The following is a 21,143-nucleotide window of genomic DNA, read 5'->3' on the forward strand; positions in this document are numbered from 1 at the left end:
AGCTGAGATGAGAGATGTGTGGGGATCAAGGACCTGAGAACACATAAGGGCCCTGCCCTGCACATCAGTCACGCTGATGTAGGATTAGCAGAGAAGAGAGGAGGCAAAGGAGGTGGTAAAGAGAAAGGTCTTGAGGCTTTTTCGGAACTTAAGGAGGTCTTGCTCAAGACGCAGAGGGAGAGGGAGACTGTTCCACAAGAGGGAGCCAGCCGAGGAAAGTGATCACCCACCAGCTCTCTGTTTGCAAAAAACGCTTAACACGCAGAGAGTTGGTGCCACAGTAAGTGAAGACATTAGAAGGAGAGTATTTGGTCAGGAGGCGTTGACAATAGAGTGGTCCCTGGCCCAGATAGCCTTGTGTATGATGCAGAGGGATTTGAATTTAATCTCTGCTGAGACAGAGATCCAGTGAATGCTTTGTAGGGCAGAGGAGATGCGGTCCCTGGGCTTGAGGCCAAGGATAAATCTTGCTGCCCTATTCTGGGTAAGCTGGAAGGGTCGCAGAGTGGAGGAAGGAAAATTAAGCAGGAGGCTATTGTAGTGGTCTAGCCTTGAGAAAACCACAGCAAGGGTAACATTGAGTCTCTGGGGGAAAGTGAGGAAGGGTAGAGCCCTGTTGAGAAGGAAGAGCTTAAAGTGGGACTTCTTGACAATGTCCTGATATGAGGGATGAAGGAAAGGGAGGAGTCGAGGATGACTCGGAAATTCCTAACTACAGTGAGGGGGGGGGGGTGAAGTGGGAGGGGGCAGGGGATGGCCCATGGAAGAAGGCCAGAGTGCAGGGAAGAAGTATGGGCCAGGGGATACAATAGGGAGAATCTCAGTGTTGCTGGCATTGAGGCAGAGGTCATTAGCAGTGCACCAGACCTGTATGGCAGAGAGGCAGTCAGGGATGAAGGAAGGTGCAAGGGCGTCAGTGGGAAGTTTGAAGAAAAGTTGTGTGTCATCAGCATAGCACTGGAAGTTGGGGGAGAAGGAGAAAATCAGTTGTGCCGGTAGAGAAAGGTAAATGTTAAAGAGCCAGAGCGAAAGAGTGCAGCCCTGGGGGACGCCACAGGTAGCGGAGGAGGAAGGGGAGGAGAAAGGGCCAAGAATGGTTTTGGAGGAATGGTCAGTTAGGAAGGAGGTAAGCCAATCCAGTGCCCGCTCCGAGATGCCATGGGTGTCATAGAGCCTTTTTATGAGGATGGAATGATTCACTGTGTCAAATGCAGAAGAGAGATCTAGGAGGATAAGGACAACTGGGGAATTGGAGTCAAGTGATGCAAGCAGTTCTTCACGGGTATTCAGAAGAGCAGTTTCTGTGCCTCTGGATGCTCAGAATCCAGACTGGTGGTCATGTAGACTGCCAACAAGTTTGGTATGGGAGATGAGTTGGGGAAGGGCCAGCTTCTAAAGTAGTTTTCCCAGGAAGGGGGTGATGGAAATGGGGCGGTAGTTGGCTGGGCAGGAAGGGTCTGCAGAGGGTTTTTTAAGGAGGGTGGGGGCAAAGGGGAGTGCTTGAGAGAAGATGGAAAAGAACCAGGAGCAAAGGAGTGGTTGCAGAGATCAGTCAGAGCAGGCGCGAGAGAGGCAATATTTTCCTTGATGGTTCTAGAGGAGTAAGGAGCAACCTGTTTGGACGAGACCTTAATGGAATTGACAACTTGGATGTCTTCTTCAGAGGAGGCAGGAGTAAAGGAGGGGAAGGAGGAAGGAGCAGGGGGCAGAAAGTGGAGTGTTAGGTTGGGAAAGTGCACGACAAGGCTGTTAAGTATGTCCCGGGTTTTGGAAGTGAAGTGAGAGGCGAGTGCATTGCAGAGAGCACGGAAAGGAGTAGGGTCAGAGGATGCTGTGGATGGGTTGGCAAGTTCCCTGCAGATTTTGAAGAGTTCAGCCCTGTTGTTGGATACATTGGACACTCATACCTGAATGTAGGCTCTTTTTGTGGCATGGATGGGGAGCATGTAGTGTCTCGGGATCAGGCCATTTTCTCAGAGGGTGCACCTGAAGTGTGCCATTTTCGTTCAGCAGCCCTGCACTTATGTTTTTGGTCTGCAAGATTAGAGTCGTATCACATGTCACTTTTGGAGGCAAGTTTCAGGTGGATCCTCATGACTGGGGCAAGAATGTCAATGATGTTGTTATGGGCAAAATCAGTGGTAGAGTCTGTGTTGGGTGAGCAAGGGGGAATGAAGGTCGAAGAGAAGGCCGTAGCTGACACTCATTTCATCGGATGGATGTTTGTGAATGAGGTTGGCAGAGTTTTATTAGGAGTTGGCACAGGGCCATAGGGACCCAGGTGGGAGGTGAGGAGAGAGAGGTCAGACCAGGAGAGAGAGGGGTGACCAGGGGAGAAGAGAGAGTGAGGTTGGAGTGGATGATGGCATCTAGCGTGTTTCCAGCAGAATGAGTATGGGCAGAGGGAAGAATGGAGAGGGATGGGGATGTGCAGAGATCAGTGAAGAGGGTGGTTGCTGTGCAAGGGGAGTCTAGGTGTATGTTGAAGTCACCTAGTAGTAGCAGGTTGGAGGTGGTAGAGAGTAGGGAGGAACAGAAGTCTGCCCACTCAGATAGGCAAAGAGAAGAATTGCCAGGGGGCTGATAGATGGTAGCAATGGTCAAGGTGGAGGAAGTAGTGATGAGCAATTTGCATACCAGGCTCTAAAAGAGGGAAACATGTCCTTGCTGTGGCTATTGTAGTTAAAGAACCCTTATTTTTTAATTTTGATAGTCAAGAAACTCTCATTTCTATTATGCTGTGGACTTCTTTCTATGTGGCATATGTTTTTCTATTCGAATGGTCAGTCTGCTTTGCAGGGGGTCGCTTTATAAGGTGTGCTCTGCTGTACAGAGATACGATATTGAACTGCATTGCTCAGAGCGATTTTGTGTAAGGGCCAAATGTGCAACTTAAGCCACTCCCTAAGTGTCAAAGACAAGGGAATATAGGTTTTTCAAGTGTTAGACAATGATATTAGGGATGTCATTTCACAGGTGCCATCTGCTGCCCCTAGCATTTCCTCTCCTGCCTCTGGCATTCCCTTTTCAACCCCAAATTCAGCACCTCTGATACCTCTAGCACTGCCGCTAAGACCATAGATAAAGTTCCTCTGCTACCTCTAGTGCTGACTGCGTAACCCCTGATTCCGCTCATCTTTTGCGCTTAGCTCTGGCTCCATGACCCCTGATTCAGCTCCTCTGCTACCCATAGCACTGCCTCTGTGACCCCTGATTCCACTCATCTTTTGCCCTTAGCTCAGCCTTTATGGCCCCTGATCCAGTTCCTCTACCTCTAGCACTGCTTTTGCGACCACAGATAAAGTCCCTCTGTTATTTCTAGCACTGCCGCTGTGACCCCTGATTCCACTCATCTTTTGACCTTAGCTCAGCCTTTATGGCCCCTGATCCAGTTCCTCTACCTCTAGCACTGCTTCTGAGACCACAGATAAAGTTCCTCTGCTACCTTTAGCACTACCCCTGATTCCACTCATCATTTGCCTTTAGCTCTGCCTCTATAGCCCCTGATTCAGCTCATCTGCTACCTCTAGCACTGCCTCTAAGACCACAGATAAAGTTCCTCTGCTACCTCTGGCACTGCCTCAGTGGCCCCTGATTCCGCTCATCTTTTGCCCTTGGTTCTGCCTCTATGTCCCTTAATTCAGCTCCTCTGCTACCTCTGGCGCTGCCTCTAAGACCACAGATAAAGGTCCTCTGCTGCCTCTAGCACTACCTCTGTGACCCCTGATTCTAACCATCATTTTCCTTTAGCTCTGCCTCTATAGCCCCTGAGTCAGCTCCTCTGCTACCCCTGGCGCTGCCTCTAAGACCACAGATAAAGTTCCTCTGCTACCTCTAGCACTGCCTCTAAGACCACAGATAAAGTTCCTCTGCTACCTCTGGCACTGCCTATGTTGCCCCTGTTTCAACTCCTCTGCAACCCCTAACACTATCCCGCGACCCCTGATTCAGGGTTTACATAGGAAGTGTCAAACCGAAAATAAATAGGTCTTTGTTAAGAGCCCTCTATAGTTTCAGAAATGTCCACCTCTTCTGAATCAGCCAATCAGTTTATTTCACATAAAAAACATATCTATGAAGCTCCCTTTGGCTGCTATGGGTTAGGGAAGGACAAGAGCACATGATGCATTAAGTGGTGCTGCGTGGCATTATTGGAGCTTTTGAGGCTGTGCTTTACATATGATGGTACGAACTGGAGATGTGAGGCTATGCAGTATGCATGGTGACTAGATCATGCACACGAAGCGTTAACTGCTGATGGCTGACGTCACTAGGGCATATCCACCTGCCATATGCAGCAGCCACGGGGAGTGTGAGACTGCACAGTACATATGGTGACTATGCCATACATAGGAAGTATTAGCTGATGTTAGCTGGCATTACTCGAGCATTTGAGACTGCACCTGGACTAGGATGGCAGGGACCTGAGCTGTGAGGCTGTGCAATATTATTCACATGAAGCATTAACAGCCGATGGCTGACATCACTGATGCATTTAAAGCTCCACTTGCGATATGCAGCAGCCACTGGCAGCGTGAGACGGCACAGCACATATGGTGACAACACCATGCACATGAAGCATTGCATTAAGTGCTGTTGGATGGCATTACTGGGGCATTTGAAGCTGTGCTTTGTACATTATGGAAGCCACTGGGGCTGCGAGTGTGCACATTGACATATGGTGACAGGTGTTCGATTGAATACGTTCTTTATTTGAGGCTGCAATTAGTATAGGGTGGCAGCAAATGGTAAGTGTGGCTGCAAAAAAACGAGCTCCAGCTCATTGGCTCACACAACAGCCTAAACAAACTCGACGAATCCTACGCATCCTTTGAGATAGACGGCAACACCATCCCCATCTCCAAATCATTAAAAACTCTAGGAGTTTATCTCGATGCCTCCATCACCCTCACCAAACAGGTTAACGCAATAGCCGCCTCATCAGGCTACACAACAAAATTAATTAATACCAGCAGACACTTCCTGTCCACTGATAGCTGCCTTAACCTAGCCAGAGGCCTCATCCTCTCAAGACTCGACTACTGTGATGCCCTCTTTGCAGGAACATCCACCAGTAATGTAAAAGAAACTCCAAGTCATCTAAAACAACGCTCTTAGAACAGCCCCGAACATCCAGAAAAAAAGACCAAATCTCTCCCACCAGAAGGAACGCCCACTGGCTCCCTATCCGCGAGAGAATCTGCTGCAAAAGCCTCGCCATTAACCATAAATGCCTAGCAAACACTGCCCCCGAACACCTCACTACAAAATTCAAGAAAACGCAAGCAAACAAACCAACCAGGACCTCCTTGTCCAACATGCTCCTTACACCCAAATTCGAACGGCAAAAGTCTGTAGGTTGCAGCTTTCCTCTAGTCGTATTTAAACATTGGAACGCCCTTCCGGCACATCTTGGAGCCGACACCACCTATTGGTCATTCCACAAAAAATCAAAAATTGGCTGTTCTCACTAGATAGCTAACGCCCTTAGCATACCCGCTCAGAGCCTGTTTGCCAAGAAATGACTTACTGCCAAGAAATGTTAACTTTCTATCTGTAACTGAACCATGCATTGTATTGCTGAGCTCGCGCTGTACTAATCCTAATGTAACCTAAGAATGCCTATACATGTCTGTAACAGCGCCCTGATGCCTACGGGTTGGGTGCGCTATACAAATATACAAATAAATAAATAAATACATTTTGTGACTATACCAGGTTTATGTGCATGAGCTGGCATTGGACGGCATTTCTGGGGCATTTTAGGGGCTGCACGCCATATGATAGCAGCACCCAAAAAAATCTGCATCTTGAAGGTTATGTTGGCAAATTAAGGCAGCACCTGCAAATGTATGGCAGTATTTGTTATGTAATGACTAACTGGTGTGTAAGCCACAGTTGGCATAACATGGGAATGTGGCCATATGAAGCTGTACTGGGATATAACAGCTGTGACCCGGCCTATGTTGGTTCTCCGGATGTGCCCCTGTTATATCATGAAGACACTCTATCAATGTTTTTGGTGACTAAAATAGCATACTTACCAACATGACCCATTCCAATTTGTAGGTGCTTATCCAGTCCTGTTTTTTTCTTTGCAGTCTGGGTATTGTAGTTCCAGGTTTCCCATTATAAAACTTGGACTGCAAGTCTGAGAATGCCAAGAAAAAACCAGGACTGGATAAGCACCTACAGATTGGAATGGGTCATGTTGGCAACTATGAAATAGCTTTGTGTCGGCTTTAGCAACTAGTTGTAATGTATTCATCTTTAGCTTATTTAATATGTTATGCCTGTGACGTCACGTCCTTTGATGATATTAAGTCAGAGGTTATAATTATGCAATGTTCCCTGAGAAACGTGAGTAGAGAGCCAGTCGGGGGTGGGCTGAATTGTGGAGAATATCAGCAGCGGTTCTGGGGGTGTCCCTCAAGTGGGAAGCATGTATCGAAATTCAATTAATTTCGCAGCCCTTTTGCAGTGCGGAATGGATGACTCTACACAACGGGGAGCTAGGACATGCTACTGACAAGGGTCTTTCTTTAGCGAGACCCTATGGCTGCAACTGTGCAAAGGCATTTCCCTGCTCAGTGGTAAGGGAGCCAACATTCGAAACTCATGATCTCTGCTCATGGCCCTGATGCTTCTATCACCACCCCAGATATGACTCCCTATCCAGAGACATGTTATTGGCTGTTCATGGCCATGCTAATCCCTATGTGCATTCCCACCCAGTTCCTGCACCTCCCCACCCAAATCACCTCCTCTTGGGAACTCTTTGAGCTCGCTTTAATCAAGCCTTACCATCACACTTTATGCTCAAAGTGCCTGCCAGTGTTTTTTCAAAGCAGTCTTCTGGGAGTTAGTGGCTTAATTGGAGGTGTATATGCGCCTCTGATGTGACAAAAACATTTCTTAACCAGGTCTGCCACCAGGTCTGTCTTCAGACACTCGATTTATAAACACTATGAATGTTCTTCGTTCAATCACGCTTAAAAACAAGGATTGGCAAAGCCAACGGTTTTGCCTTGTGCATAAGTATCAGGCATTTGCCAGGCACAGCTGTTAGATGCCCAGGTATTCTCACCATTTTGCACCTGCTACAATCAATGGGCAGTTAATAAAACTGTAGCAATGCCTGGCAAGTGCCTTTCCCATGCCATACACAACAGTCCAAACTGCTGGCATTGCAAATGCTTGTTCTCTTTACTATAGAATGGGCAGAGCAACATAAAAAGTGTGGGGGGTCTCACCATGTAGGAGTTATCCACAGACATGTACACATTCTTCATCCTGCTTTCCTACCCATTTGCATGTTACTGTGGCTAGAGGTCTGTCTAGTAGGCCTCATGGCCGCCCAGGAATTTACCCTTTTAAAATCAACCTCCCTACCCTTTGATGTTTCCAGTAAAATGGTGTTTTCTTATGTGGGTTCAGTAACCTCCAATTCCTCCTGGTTATTGTTTTGTCTGGTTATGTACCTTTCCTTCAATATATATGTATAAATTATTGTTTTCGTGTCCGCCATCAATTATTAAAAGCACTTGCTTTCCTCTCGCTGGTCATTTCCTTGCATGGGATGGTTGGGAATGGTTCAGCTTCATTTGCAATGTCCCTGAAGTTCTGTTTTACTGCAGGAAAGCTCTCCGCATCGAAACATGCTTTCTATTCCCATCAGTGTGGTGGCAACAGCATTTGTGGATAATGACCATGGGAGCCATTTTATTAATCTTCTAGTGTTAGGGAGGGCGTCCATGTTGATGTTCTTCTCCTGTGTTAGGTTGGTCTGCTGGTGACACAAGGAAGAGAGTTACTGTGACTGGGAGATGGTTGCTATTTACCGCACCCCAAGCCTAGCAAAGTCTTTAATTTACCCCAGTCCTTCAACCTCATTACTCAATGGTGCAAGAACCCATAATGCCAAAGAAATCTTTTAGCTAGCCTATCTCCGGCGGTGCTTCCATTTAGTGCCCTCAAGCTGGGATCATAAAAACGCGGACACAAGTAGCTGACAGGATAGCTTAGGTGCAGCGTTTCTCTTGGAAGCAATCCAACGCATACGTGCTTAGATACTGGTCTCTGGTATTAAATGCTTTATAAAACAACAATTATAGAAAAATGATATTTCTTTGGATTTTCATATGGTTGTGTCATCTTTTGTGGCAGAAAGTTACATCTTACTCCCGCCAACCCTTGCTGAGTCTTAAATGGAAATCCCACCGCCGTTAAGAAGAGTGCTATATATTGACTTCTCTTCCCCTTTTATCCCTGTACCAAAAAAGGAGATGGGTGGAATGGTATGAATGAATCTTAACCACTGGCATTGCGTTGTGCCCCATCGTTGCTCAGCCATGCACATACAAATCCTCTTATGTTGCTCCAGTGAATGGTGTGCAACCCCTCCGACCCCAAATCCCCCGAGCCAGTGAGCTGCAAATTCAGTGCAAATCGTGTACGTAGTGTCGAAGCAATGAAGATTGCAAGGCCGCTAGAATGTCTTCCTCTGGTCGATTTCAAGGAGCTGGTACAACACATATTCGTGCCCTTCTGTAAATAAAGGTTACAGCGGCCAAATCTCTTGCAGCGTTATCATATCCCCCGCTTAGGTTGCTAGATGTTTCTGCGATATGCCTTGAGCTGCACTTCATCAACCTGCTGGCCCTTGCATTGGTAGCATATTCATCTCGGGAGGATAGCTCAGGGGCAACGTGCTCGCCTTGGAAGCAAGACAACACAGAGCACCACAGGTTCGATCCCTGGGTCCGCGCTTAGAAATCTCTGGGTATTAAGTGCGTTATAAATAACCTATCATATCTGTTTCGCACAGCGGTAGAGTAGGATACACAGTTTCCCGCTGACTTTGTTCTCAATCATTCCAATCCAGGATTGTTTACGGCAAGATTTGATTCAGACACTTAAATGGTTGTCTATAGTGAATCAGGGATAAATACTGTGGCTCTGTGTTTGGTCCTGAAGTGAATGCACTCTGCTTAGACCTTGCTTGAATGGCCACTGATTTGTCATGGCCATGGGCCATTGATTGTCAATGGGGGGGCACAATACAGACCTCCAAGTGGCAGAACTGATAGTTCCTGCTCCTCGATATGTTTGAAGCTTCCAGAGTTCAATGGCCAGGATGCCAACTTGGTGTGCCTAGAGGTTAGCGTGTCACAGTCCGCCTGAAGATTTGCTTTGCCAGGCCCCAACCAGGGTGAAAACCTGGTCGTTAATATATCAGGTGACTTGATGATATTTTGATTCATTTCAACATTTGACTGGTGAAAAGTTTAATTGATCAGGAAGGTATATAATTGATTTGCTTCTTTTGTCTACCAGAGGTGGCAGATTTGGTAATATTATTACTATGTGGTCTGGGGAGGTGTGGATCATATGTTTGTCTGAATGTTCTCCACAACCTCTTTCTGTAACAGCCACCTTACTTCAGTGGGCTGGGAGGAGATCTCCATTATTTTGCAAGTACCCGTATGGGATAATATGGTTAATCATAGAGAATCCTATACACATATATATATATAATTCTCATAGGATGTCTGTTCATTTGGGACCGAGTTTGTGCACAGCCATCCTTACCCTGAGTATTATCTCAAATGTTTCACGGGCTAAGGGAACGTTAGCTCCAGACAGCCCTTTGATCCCAGTGGAGCGACTGGTGTTGCAGACATTTTATCCCCACATCTAAATCTTGAGGCTTTCCAAATCCATATATATATATATGGTTCAAATTGATATATCAAATGTTAGGGTCTGTATTGTTCATCAATAAATGAGCACCAAGCACCCCTGTGTTATGCACTTAGATATTCAAGCATGCAACCCTTTTATCACAGAAATATTTGTGAAAATAACATCTGCTCCCAAAATGTTCTTTGTATTCAAAGCCTGTTGGAACTCTTTCTGGTGCTCACTGACCCATTCCCCATCCTCGTAGGGGTATTTGGAAAGAGTACAATATGAATGTTCCAGACTGTCCATCTTGGAATAATCCCATTTAATTAAATAACAATTCATAAGGTTCTACGTTTTGGTAATGTGCCTTGCTCAGTAAGGCAAGTGGAAAGGTCCCATTATGACTGCAATATATACTGGACATGAGGATTAGAAATTAACATTGTAAAATGTGTAAAAAGAGCCAGTTTGCAATGTTATTACAATTGGATAGCGTGTTTTAATTGAGCTTTAAGCAGCTGTCAGCATTGGCTGGGGTTAGGGCTGGGCAAAATTGTGAAATTCCGATTTGCGTAACCAGAGAATCAAAATCTAAAAGATTGCAATCAGTTTCACCGAAATTCGTCCTCCGCCACCCCTGTGGACCGAAAAGAGTGGCGCAAAGTTTCTCTTGTTGTCTCACAACAAAAAAAAGAGTGCCACAAAGTTTCTTGTGCTTCTGCGCAAACCTAGCACGATTCAAAAAGAGTGGCATGATGTTTCTAGTATGAATCAAAAAAGAATGTCACAAAGTTTCTCGTGCCACTGCGTGAACCTATGGTGAATTGAGAAGAGCAGTTAATCACAACTAAAGTCAACAAGTTAACGATCCTGTCTCAACCCATTTACAGTTATAACACAGTCTGAAAGGCAAGAGGACCCCACACCTCACACCCTTCCTTCACTCTGCCCTGGAAATGACTGTTTCCTTTCATTGAGAGGTGTGATTCCTTCTTTAATTAAGATGTGTTATCTCTGTTGGCCAGAGGAAGGAACATTTGGGTCCTTTTTGGTGAGAGACTGATTGCTCATTCTTTGAAACAACTTGTGGGCTCCATACATGGAGATTATTATTATTATTATTATTATTATTATTATTATTATTATTATTATTATTATTATTATTATTATTATTTTGGTGTACTTATTTCTTTTTTCTTTTTTGGTTTGTGTTATATATATATATATATTGATAACATGCTGCCTTGCATTAGCTTCCTAGAGCTTTGTGTTTCAAAGCCCAGGAAATAAAATAAGCAAATCAGACACTAGACTGCTGCCTGTGCTTTTCAGATGGTACAAACGGAATACTGGAAGTGCTCTGCCACATCCAAGATGGCGCTCCATGACGTCGCTACCAGAGCCCTGGCACTTCTATGAACCAAGAAGATGAGACGATGTATCGCAACTGAGGGTATTGCTCTTCCAGGTTGACATTCCGTTGTGCTGTCCCCGTTTGCAGTCGTAAGAGTTAGAACCTGCAAACCTGCGTCACAAAAAGGCCAAACACAGAAGCGTCATGTGCTGTCCTCAGGCCTCCTGGTTAATGCTCTTCAGACCACATAAGGAGATAGCCGGAGCCTGTGTCAGAAAAGTGGGAAGGTGGAGTGTGCTGCGCAGCTTAGAAGAGAGGGGGGCCTGAAAGGGACCTGGAGAAGGATGTGAATGAAGACTGACCCTGCAGATACAGCCTTATCGGCCTAGAATCTGGAAGGTCAGTCTTTCGTAGGTGTCCAGTCAAAGTTTCGAAACATTCGTTTTGAATGTCAAAAGTTCTGACCCAAAAGTGTCGAAAAAAAAGTTTTGAATTTATTTATTTAATATTAAAGTGTTTATTTTAATTTGGTATAGGTAAATAAGTGTTTAAAAAAAGAAAAAAAACGGGTTTGGGGGGAACACCCCCCCCAAAAAAAAATTTAAAAAACTTTTTTTTCAACACTTTTGTGTCAGAACGTTTGGCATTCGAAACTTTGACTGTCGAAACAGTCACTAGGAACCTCTTTTGTACACTACCTCCAGACATAGATATGTTATCCATTCCTTGTCTCCTGTTCCCTTTCGTTCTTTTCTCTGCTCACCCCCTATCTGCCCTCCTGGCATCTTGATTCCCTACCATTCCCTTGTCCTTGTCATGGATGCCTTCTTTAGTCCATCATTGGTGCTCAAGCCATTTCAATCTCCAGGCTACTTTGAAGCATTGCCCAAGACTATTGGATCGTGGTGTATATGCAGAGGTTTCTCTATTCCCAAAGAGGGTTTTCCTCTGTGGCTGTTTCTTCTAGAGGTCCCCTTGTAGCAGTCTTACAGAGCTGTGGCAGGGTGGCTTCTGGAAGAGACAGGCCATTTCCATATCTGCCAATCCTCCCGATTGACAGGGTAATTCATAGAATTTCACACAAAAGTGGCGCACGTGGCTGGCACACAGTGTGCGCGTGCGAATGTCTGCGCCAGCCGCGTGCGCTAAAATCAATTTCCGTGCACAGCGTATTCATGGATTTTAGCCTCCAAAACCAGCCGTGGCGCAGAGTGGCACAGCGACCCTGCAGCAGCACCAGTTACGCCCTCAAGAACGCCCGTAGCACAAGGAAAAGCCATCAAAATCCCCAATCCAGCGCAAAGGGCTGTGCTAACCCTGGACCAGTTTACAGGGCTGCCAAACAGCAAACGCCAAGCGGGGAACGTGTATAACTGGGGTTCGCGTGAAGTTTCACACGTGAAAGGGCCTGTGCGAGTTGGGTACATGTATAACTGGGGTTCGCGTGAAGTTTCACATGCGATTGGAACAGGGTACGTGTATTACGGGGTTCGCGGGAAGCTTCACACGCTAAAGGGCCCTGTGCGTGCGGGGTACGTGTCTAACTGGGGTTTGCGGGAAGTCTCACACGCGATTACAGCAAGGTACGTGTATTTAGGGGTTCGTGGGAAGTCTCACTCGCCATTTCAGCAGGGTACTTGTATTTCAGGGGTGCAGGGGAGTCCTACACGTTAATTGGCAGTGTGGGTCCTCCCAGGTGTTCCCTCTACATCCTCCACGGACCCTGCAGGCAGCCCACACCACATGGGCCTACCCTGCACCCCTGGTCATGTCCCGCAGGCAGCCCATGCACCATGGGCATGCCCCCAGCCAAGCCACATGTCACCTTGCACTACTGATCAACAACGCATGACCCCCTGCACCCCCACCCCCAGAAGTGCAGGGCACCTGCAAGCAGGCCCCCACTCATGTCCCCTTGCACCCCCACCCCCGAGCAGTCAGGGGCACCTGCCAGCAGGCCCCCATTTATGACCCACTCATGTCCCCCTGCACCCCTAACCCCCATCAGTGCAGGGCACCTGCCAGCAAGCCCCCACTCATGTCCCCCAGCACCCCCACCCCCAGCAGTCAGGGGCACCTGCCAGCAGGCCCCCACTCATGTCCCACCCATGTCCCCTTGCACCCCCACCCTCCAGCAGTGCAGGGCACCTGCCAGCAGACCCCCACTCATGTCCCCCTGCACCCCCACCCCCCAGCAGTGCAGGGCACCTGCCAGCAGGCCCCCGCTCATGTCCCCTTGCACCCCCACCCCCGAGCAGTCAGGGGCACCTGCCAGCAGGCCCCCATTTATGACCCACTCATGTCCCCCTGCACCCCTAACCCCCATCAGTGCAGGGCACCTGCCAGCAAGCCCCCACTCATGTCCCCCAGCACCCCCACCCCCAGCAGTCAGGGGCACCTGCCAGCAGGCCCCCACTCATGTCCCACTCATGTCCCCTTGCACCCCCACCCCCCAGCAGGCCCCCACTCATGTCCCCTGCACCCCCACATCCCCCAGCAGTGAAATGCTGATCTCATGACACAAACCAAAATTCAACTATGTACATCAATACATGTCCGTCACACACCTACACTGGATTCGCATTGCTTGTGTAAACCCACATTTTCACATGCATCAACCCAATGAGCGAATCCCACACATGGAAGTAAAAAATGAAAATGTATTATGTACATGGAATCAAAAAATGAAATTAAAGCATACCAAAATATGAAATGAAAAGCATGTGAAAAAGATGATTGAATGAAAATGATAACCAATCCAAAAAAATATGAAAGAAAAACAGTCCAAAGTCACCCTCCAACAACGCAAATCCAAAGGAAATGTAAAAAAAAAATCTCCATTGCTTCATGTTCATAATACAGATAATAAGAGAAATCAATCCATAGTCCAACCATTTACAATCCATTGTCCGGAAAAAATAAATCCATTGCTCCATGTCCATAATGCAAAAAAAAACAAAAAAAGGAATACATGATGAAACTATATACAATCCATTGTCCAAGGATGTAAAGGGTCCATGATCCCAACCAAAAAAATGAAACCTACCTACCTACCTAAAAATATAACTATGTACAAATTTGTGTGGCATTGTCCATTGACCACAAATAAAAGGAAACCTAACTCTAAAAACTATTTACAAGGGCTGCGGGCTAGTCGGACGGCTCACTTTTGGATGTCCCGGGCAAGGGTATCATCAAACTCCTGCTCAATGCCCTGGAGGCGGTCCTCTTCCATGGCCCCGAGGGTTCGGTGGGATGACGACACGTTCTCCTCCAACTCCCTGCGAACTGCCTCGAGGCACTCGGCCCACCTCAGGGCCCTCCGAATGGAGTTCTCGCCCTGACCATCATGAGCCGTGCCTCTTCTGCCCGCTGCTGCTCCGCATCTATAGCATGGCCTAACCGCTCCCACACAGAAGACACTTCCAGTCCTGGGTCCTCCTGCCCTCTGGCCGATGCCAGGCCCTCCGATGTCGAAGGCCCCGAGCCCTGATGGCTCCCACCTTGTTGCTGCTGTGCCTCTGCCTGTGCCCTGGCTCTTGCTGCCTGCACATCCTCCTCCGGCTGGGGTGCAGTTGTTGAGGTGGCCACCCCTGCTGGACATCTGACTCCCGACTGTGGCAGGGATGTGTCCTCCACCAGCCTGGCCACAGGGTCAGAGGCAGCTCCACAGGGTACCCAGGTGATACATGGGTGGGAAGATGGCATGGAGGACGACTGGGGCATAGGGGATTCAGTTGGGGAGAGGCTCGGAACAAGGTCCAGAAAACGGAGGAATCCACCCTGTGAGCTGTCCCAGTAGGTCAACGTGGTCAACGAGCCATCGAGAAGACGTGCAGTCTCCTCATGAAAAGACTGCAGGTCAGCTCGCATGGCCCGTTGACGCAACGCCACCCCACCCCACCCAGGACAGGCTCAACCCGGTCCCGGATAGCCACATCCTCAGGGAGAGGAAGGCCAGTTGTTGTAAACGGATCCCCTCCCTGAAAACAGGTCTGGACGTAGGCATCCTTGCTGGTGTGGGATGATGTAGTCACAGGATCGCGGACAGGATTACACACAGGCACCTCCGCGGTGGCCTGTGATGCCTCCTATCCCTGCCCCTGCACTGCACCACTAGCACCAGTGGAATCCCCACCTCCAGACCCCATGTCTGTCCCTTGCACGGCCTCCTCCTCCACCAAACCCCCCACCAACCTGGATGACTCCGTGCCATCTTCCTCCGTCGGACCCTGTGGGGTCTCAGCTGCCCCTTCTGCTGCCGAGGAGTCCAACTCCGACCTCCAACTCTTGGTCCTACCCTCAGCAGCTGCGGCCTGGGATGCGGCACCGGACTCCTCACTCCCCGACGAGATCACAACCTAGGAGGGGAGCCGGGCCTTGCATCTCCAGCTGGCGGTGCGATCCCTGCCGCTGTGCTCCACAGCTCCCTCTCCGCCCTCTTCATCAGTTGCCGCTGCAGACAGGGAGAGATAGGAGACAGGCATCAGGGCACTGTACAATGGACTGATACAAAAACTGCAATATATGTTGCCTAGAGCACACCTATTTAATATTAAGTAACTGTGTTGAGATATTTAGTTGGGTGCGGGGGAGAATATCAACCCTGACACTGGGTTGTACCAAACTATGTGAGAACAGCAAGTGTCCACAAACTTGTGGAACACTTCCGTCCCCTGCACACCCTAATGTTGCAAAGACAACCAAATACTCATGAAATGTTTAAAATAAAGAACTTTTATATAAAGATAAACTTGTCATCACTGAATTTTCTGCCCATAACAAGGGTTTCTTTGAAAAAAGAACAACAATTCAATTGTATATTTTCAACAGTATCATTGAACATAAATCAAATTTGTCAAGTGTAATTCACAATTCAGATAATGGCTATTAATTCATAGTCTCAGTAAACCAATCTATATACAACAATTCATATGTCAAAAAGTAGACAATTTGCACTTTGTACCAACACTTGGTCAAATTTTCCTAGTGACTTGTGTTGATCTGAGTGTTATTTACGGTGCCCAATCCATTGGCATGCAAAAACTCTTTACGCGTTTCGGGGAGAATATAGCCCCTTCTTCAGAAGATATCTACTCGACTTTTCTTTATTCATATGTCTATGTGAAACAATAGATAAATGAAGAGTATTACCATATTGATAATATTAATAATATTAATTGTAAATCAATACCTGTCTGTCATGACTGGATAATACCTTATATATAATCACCTGTTTGTGTCTTGGTCTGTTCACAATTTAATATTCATATGCCATCTTGATTTGCATTTTCTATCCTAAAAAGGGAATGAGAGAGATTGTGAGTCCCAACCCTAATGGGGAGTGTTTATCTAAAAACAACCAACTCTATGTTCTTAATAATCCAATTAGAAAGTCTGTACCAGTAATTAGCTGAACCATCAGATGTTCAAGGCCGAAGGAAAAGTATAGGCTCTAGCCAATTGTGCATGTTCAGTCTTCCAGTATGTAGCCAAAACGGCCCATTCCAAAGTGTAAGCGCTCCTGTGGGTTGAAAAAAAGATCCTCTAAGGATACCCTTATCTCATATATTTAACGTTAGGATATAAACAGCTATTGTTTGATGCCATTAAAAACATTCTGTGGGTATAGAGCTGGTAACTACCAGCTTACCTGTGTGGTCAACTTTTGTCCTTCCACGTGTAATGAAGTAGGAACGTACGAGATTTCCAAAAGCAGTTCCTTTTTAAATGTTGGAAAAATGTCTAACTCTGGCATCCACAACCATAATGGGGCGTGCCTGCAGAAATGTAAGAACAAATCCAAATCCTGTTTAAATAGGCCAGTAGGCTATTCACCATACTATTCTCTACATTAAGTGTGCTCAAGTCCATTATGACCAAGGACCTCTTTATCTTACCTCAAAAGAGATGCTCTTGTTTGAACTGCATTTCCTGTAGCTTGTACCAGCGGTATCACCAAGATGGCCGCCGTTATATTTATGTGAAGTAATGACGTCATTGCATAGGTGCGCGACGATGTCATCGCGTCAGTGTGCGAAGACGTCACGCTATTTACATTTTTCTCTTTATCTGTAACACCGCATTGGTTATTTATCCCCCTCTGTTTGGACCTAGGGTAATAAATTCAAAACGCATCTTCTTAAATGTATATGAAATGTATTTTTTAAAAAACATAGATCCAAATTAAGACTGAATGTTAACATTTAACTTTAGGTTCTAAATTTTAATGCCACAGTCACCTGATAGAAAATGGGCGTGGCTACATCCCGAAATAGTAAACAAGTGTATAAAGGAGCTGTATTCAACAGTGATATTAGTTATCAGATATCGGCATCTGTTTCACATATGATGATTATATTGGAGTCCAGCATGCTCACAATCTATCTACTGTTCCCAGAGATATACATACTAATTGTTTACAAAATATTGCATGTGCTTACATTATTATATGCATAATGTTTTTACTTAAAATTGACATACAAGTGTCCACCTAGTTATTCAAACTAATGTATCTCTTCATTACTCAATGCATATCAATTTACTCCCAATTCATCAACCTTCTCCATTTTATTCACAATGTCCATACTTATCAACCATGGTTTAAACAGCTTTGAGCACCTTAATTGTCCCACATTATTACGCATTTGGTAACTTGTACTGTTTAACCGGTTATCACCGTTATAAGAAAACGCCCAAATTATACTCTTCATTCATTCCATTGGGGGAGAGGCTATTCAGTTTCTCAATCCAGTATGATACTCTCTGACTCATTTGTCTGCCGTGATCACCTACTCTTGGTGATTTTTTTACCTCTTCGAGGATAATAACTTTGAGTTGGGCTATGGTATGTTTATTTTGGGCAAAATGCCTAGCAACAGGAGATTTTACACTGTTGGTACGGATGTTCCTTTTATGTTCGTTCCACCTTTCTTTCGCCTTTCTGATCGTTTGTCCCACATAAAAGATGCCACAAGGGCAACTCAGGCCATAAATCACTGATTGTGTATCACAATGGTGTAATCATTCAGACGGATTTTATGTCCACTATTGGGGTGTCTCACATTATTCCCTCTCATCACATTGTTGCAATTGCAACAATTTAGGCACGTGAATGGCCTGTCTTTCTCTTCTGCAAGGTCTGTTGTTTATCTTGTTTTGTTTTTTCTGCTTTCACAAATTCATCTTTAAAATTTCTACCCCTTTTGTATGCAATGAGGGGTGGTTTTGGGAACAACCTATCTAGTTGTGGATCCATTTTAATGATGTTCCAATTTTTCTTGATGATCCTGGTGAAATGGTGACTTTGGGAAGAGTATCTCAATGTATGGAGGAATGGAATGTCCTTAGATTTGTTCTTATTAGTGAGAAGATCCTTTCTTTCCAGTTCATCCACTTTGTTTTTAGCCTTTGCAATAATGTCACTAGGATAACCTCTTTTGTTGTATTTGTCTGATAGTGCTTGGTTCTCTGATTGTAATTTTGTTGTATCTGACGTTATCCTTTTGAGCCGTAGAAATTGGCTATAAGGTAAATTATTTTTCAAATGATCTGGATGATGACTCAGATAGTGTAATGCGCTGTTCACATCTGTAGGTTTGTGGTAAATACTCGTAATTACCTTTCCTTCAGGTCCAATCCTTAGTTCAACATCTAAGAAGTGTAACTCAGGTTCTCCCACCTCTATTGTAAACTTAATCCGATTGTGCAGGTTATTGATGTAATCAAGAAAGGTTCCCAGGTCTTCTTTTGATCCTCTCCAGATGACATAAATATCATCTATGTATCTCTTCCATGTTATCAAGTTTTGTTGCCATCTTTGTTCGTTCAATATGTGTTTGCTCTCTAGGTAAAACATAAATAAATTAGCGTAGGCTGGGGCCATCAATGAGCCCATTGATGTTCCTGATGCTTGGCGGTAGAATTGTGATTTGTTCCTGAAGTGATTGTTAACCAATTTGATTTTACTCAATTCCAATATGAAAGTTTTGTTGGCTTCACAGTTGTTATTCAAAAGTGCCCACTCTAGGGCTTCTAATCCATTCTGATGTGGAATTGATGTATAGAGACTTTGTACGTCAAAAGAAACAAGTATGTCATTCTCCTGGATGTTTGTTAGTGAGTCAAGGTGAATAAGGAAAATTGTGGTGTCTTTCAAATAGGTGCTAGTACCCTGGAGTATAGGTTGCAGGGCTTTGTCCACATAAATTGCAAGGGGATTAAAGACGCTGTTGGTGCCTGCTACTATGGGTCTCATAGGTGGAGTTTGTAGTACTTTATGTATTTTCGGGAGTCCATAAAAGACAGGATTAATGGGGTGTTCATTAATGAGAAATGCTCTTGTTTTCTCAGAAATCCACTTGTTTTCTAATGCTTGGTCCAACACATTTTTTAACATATCCGTGATTTCTCTAATGGGATCTTGATCAATCATAATATACGTATCTCCATCTTCCAAAAGTTCATTGATTTTGGTGTTGTAGTAAGTAGTATCCATTAGTACAATTGCTCCACCCTTGTCAGAGGGTTTCAGAGTTAAACTCTGATCATCTGCTATTTCCTTGATAATTGCACTCTGTCTTCTTCTAATGTTGTAATATTTGGATTTTGTGAAGTTCACCCTTTTCAAATCCTTAATAACTTGTTCTTCAAATATCTTAATAGTTAAGTTATTAATTTGTGGGTCAAATTTACTGTTAGGTTTAATTTCCAAGTATTTATGTTCTTCTCGTGTGTAATCCACTTCTGTCTGAGTCTCGAAAAACACCTTAAGTCTCATTTTGCATGCCAATCTGTGTAAATTAATTTTTTCTTCAAGCAAATTCGAATTCTGGGTAGGTGGACTGATACACACATGACAGTTCCACATGAGTGGCAATATCAAACTTCAGACATGGCATCACAATCCCCAAAACACGTCATTTCAACTCACACACATGAGCTATTCCACAGCCATATCACAAAGGCCAGCAACATCCATACACATACAACAGCATGAGCAGCCAAAGATGAGCCAGACATCACATGAAACACAGGGAGTGCACTAGACATGCACACACGCCACCGCACTTACATGCATGTTTACAGCTCCTGCAACTGTTTCAGTGAAGAGATCGCCATACATGTCACATCGGCCATTCATCCTTCTCCACATCAGTGTCACATGCATCCATGATGCATCACATTTGCACACTTGTCAAATACACATACATGCACATGTACACAGTGCAGATACATGAATTATGAACCACCATCCGTGCCACAACCATGCCAATGTACATACGGAGAGATTGAAACCTGTGTGCTCCCACACCTGCACATGCCCAGCATGCTTACCGACACATACACCATCAATGTGTCTCACACCTGAGAGGACTCACATGTGGCAGCCATACGCCCATGTTCATACACATCCCTACATGGCCCTACATAAACACATGTGCAACCTGCACACTACTGGCACAACACGACACGCACAGCATACCATCAACATGCATGTACACTTACTGCTCGACTCCAGACGGGTCTGCCTCTCAAGTATCTGGACATAGAGCGCTGGGCATATGCGGGCCTTGTTGAGGGTCCTGGACCTGAAGTCCTCCCAGCGCTTCTTGACATGTTGTAAGTCGCGGACTGCAACCCCCCCGCGTTGATGGCAGTCACAATGTTCATCCAGAGCCTGGTCCGTCCTTCCTTGTCGGCGTGCAAACTTCCAAAGAGGGCATCATACTGCCCCAGGACTTGCTCCACCAGGACACCAACTTCGGTGGCAGTGAAGCTGGTGGCCCTCTGCCTCTCTGGCTGGGGGTTGCCAGTGCTGCCAGATGGTGTAGTGCTAGACATGGCAACTCCAGAGGCAGGAGTGGGTGGGCAACTGGGTCCTGGGGCTGGGCTGTGGAGCGATGGAATCCCAGTCGGGCACAGCAACTACACTCCTGGCTGATGTGCAAGCAGCAAATGGCAGGGCACGTGGGCAGCAGGTAGTCAGGCAGCAGCAGATGGCAGGTGGGAGCGTGCTCGGGACTCTGGGGGGCAGTAATTCGGCCTACTGGGAAGGAGCGTGGTCTTCCGTGTGTTTTCGCGTGGCCAGCTTGATACAGAG

The sequence above is a fragment of the Ambystoma mexicanum genome, chromosome 11 (assembly GCF_040938575.1).
Source record: "Ambystoma mexicanum isolate Mex_15411 chromosome 11, UKY_AmexF1_1, whole genome shotgun sequence".
Taxonomy (NCBI): Eukaryota; Metazoa; Chordata; class Amphibia; order Caudata; family Ambystomatidae; genus Ambystoma; species Ambystoma mexicanum.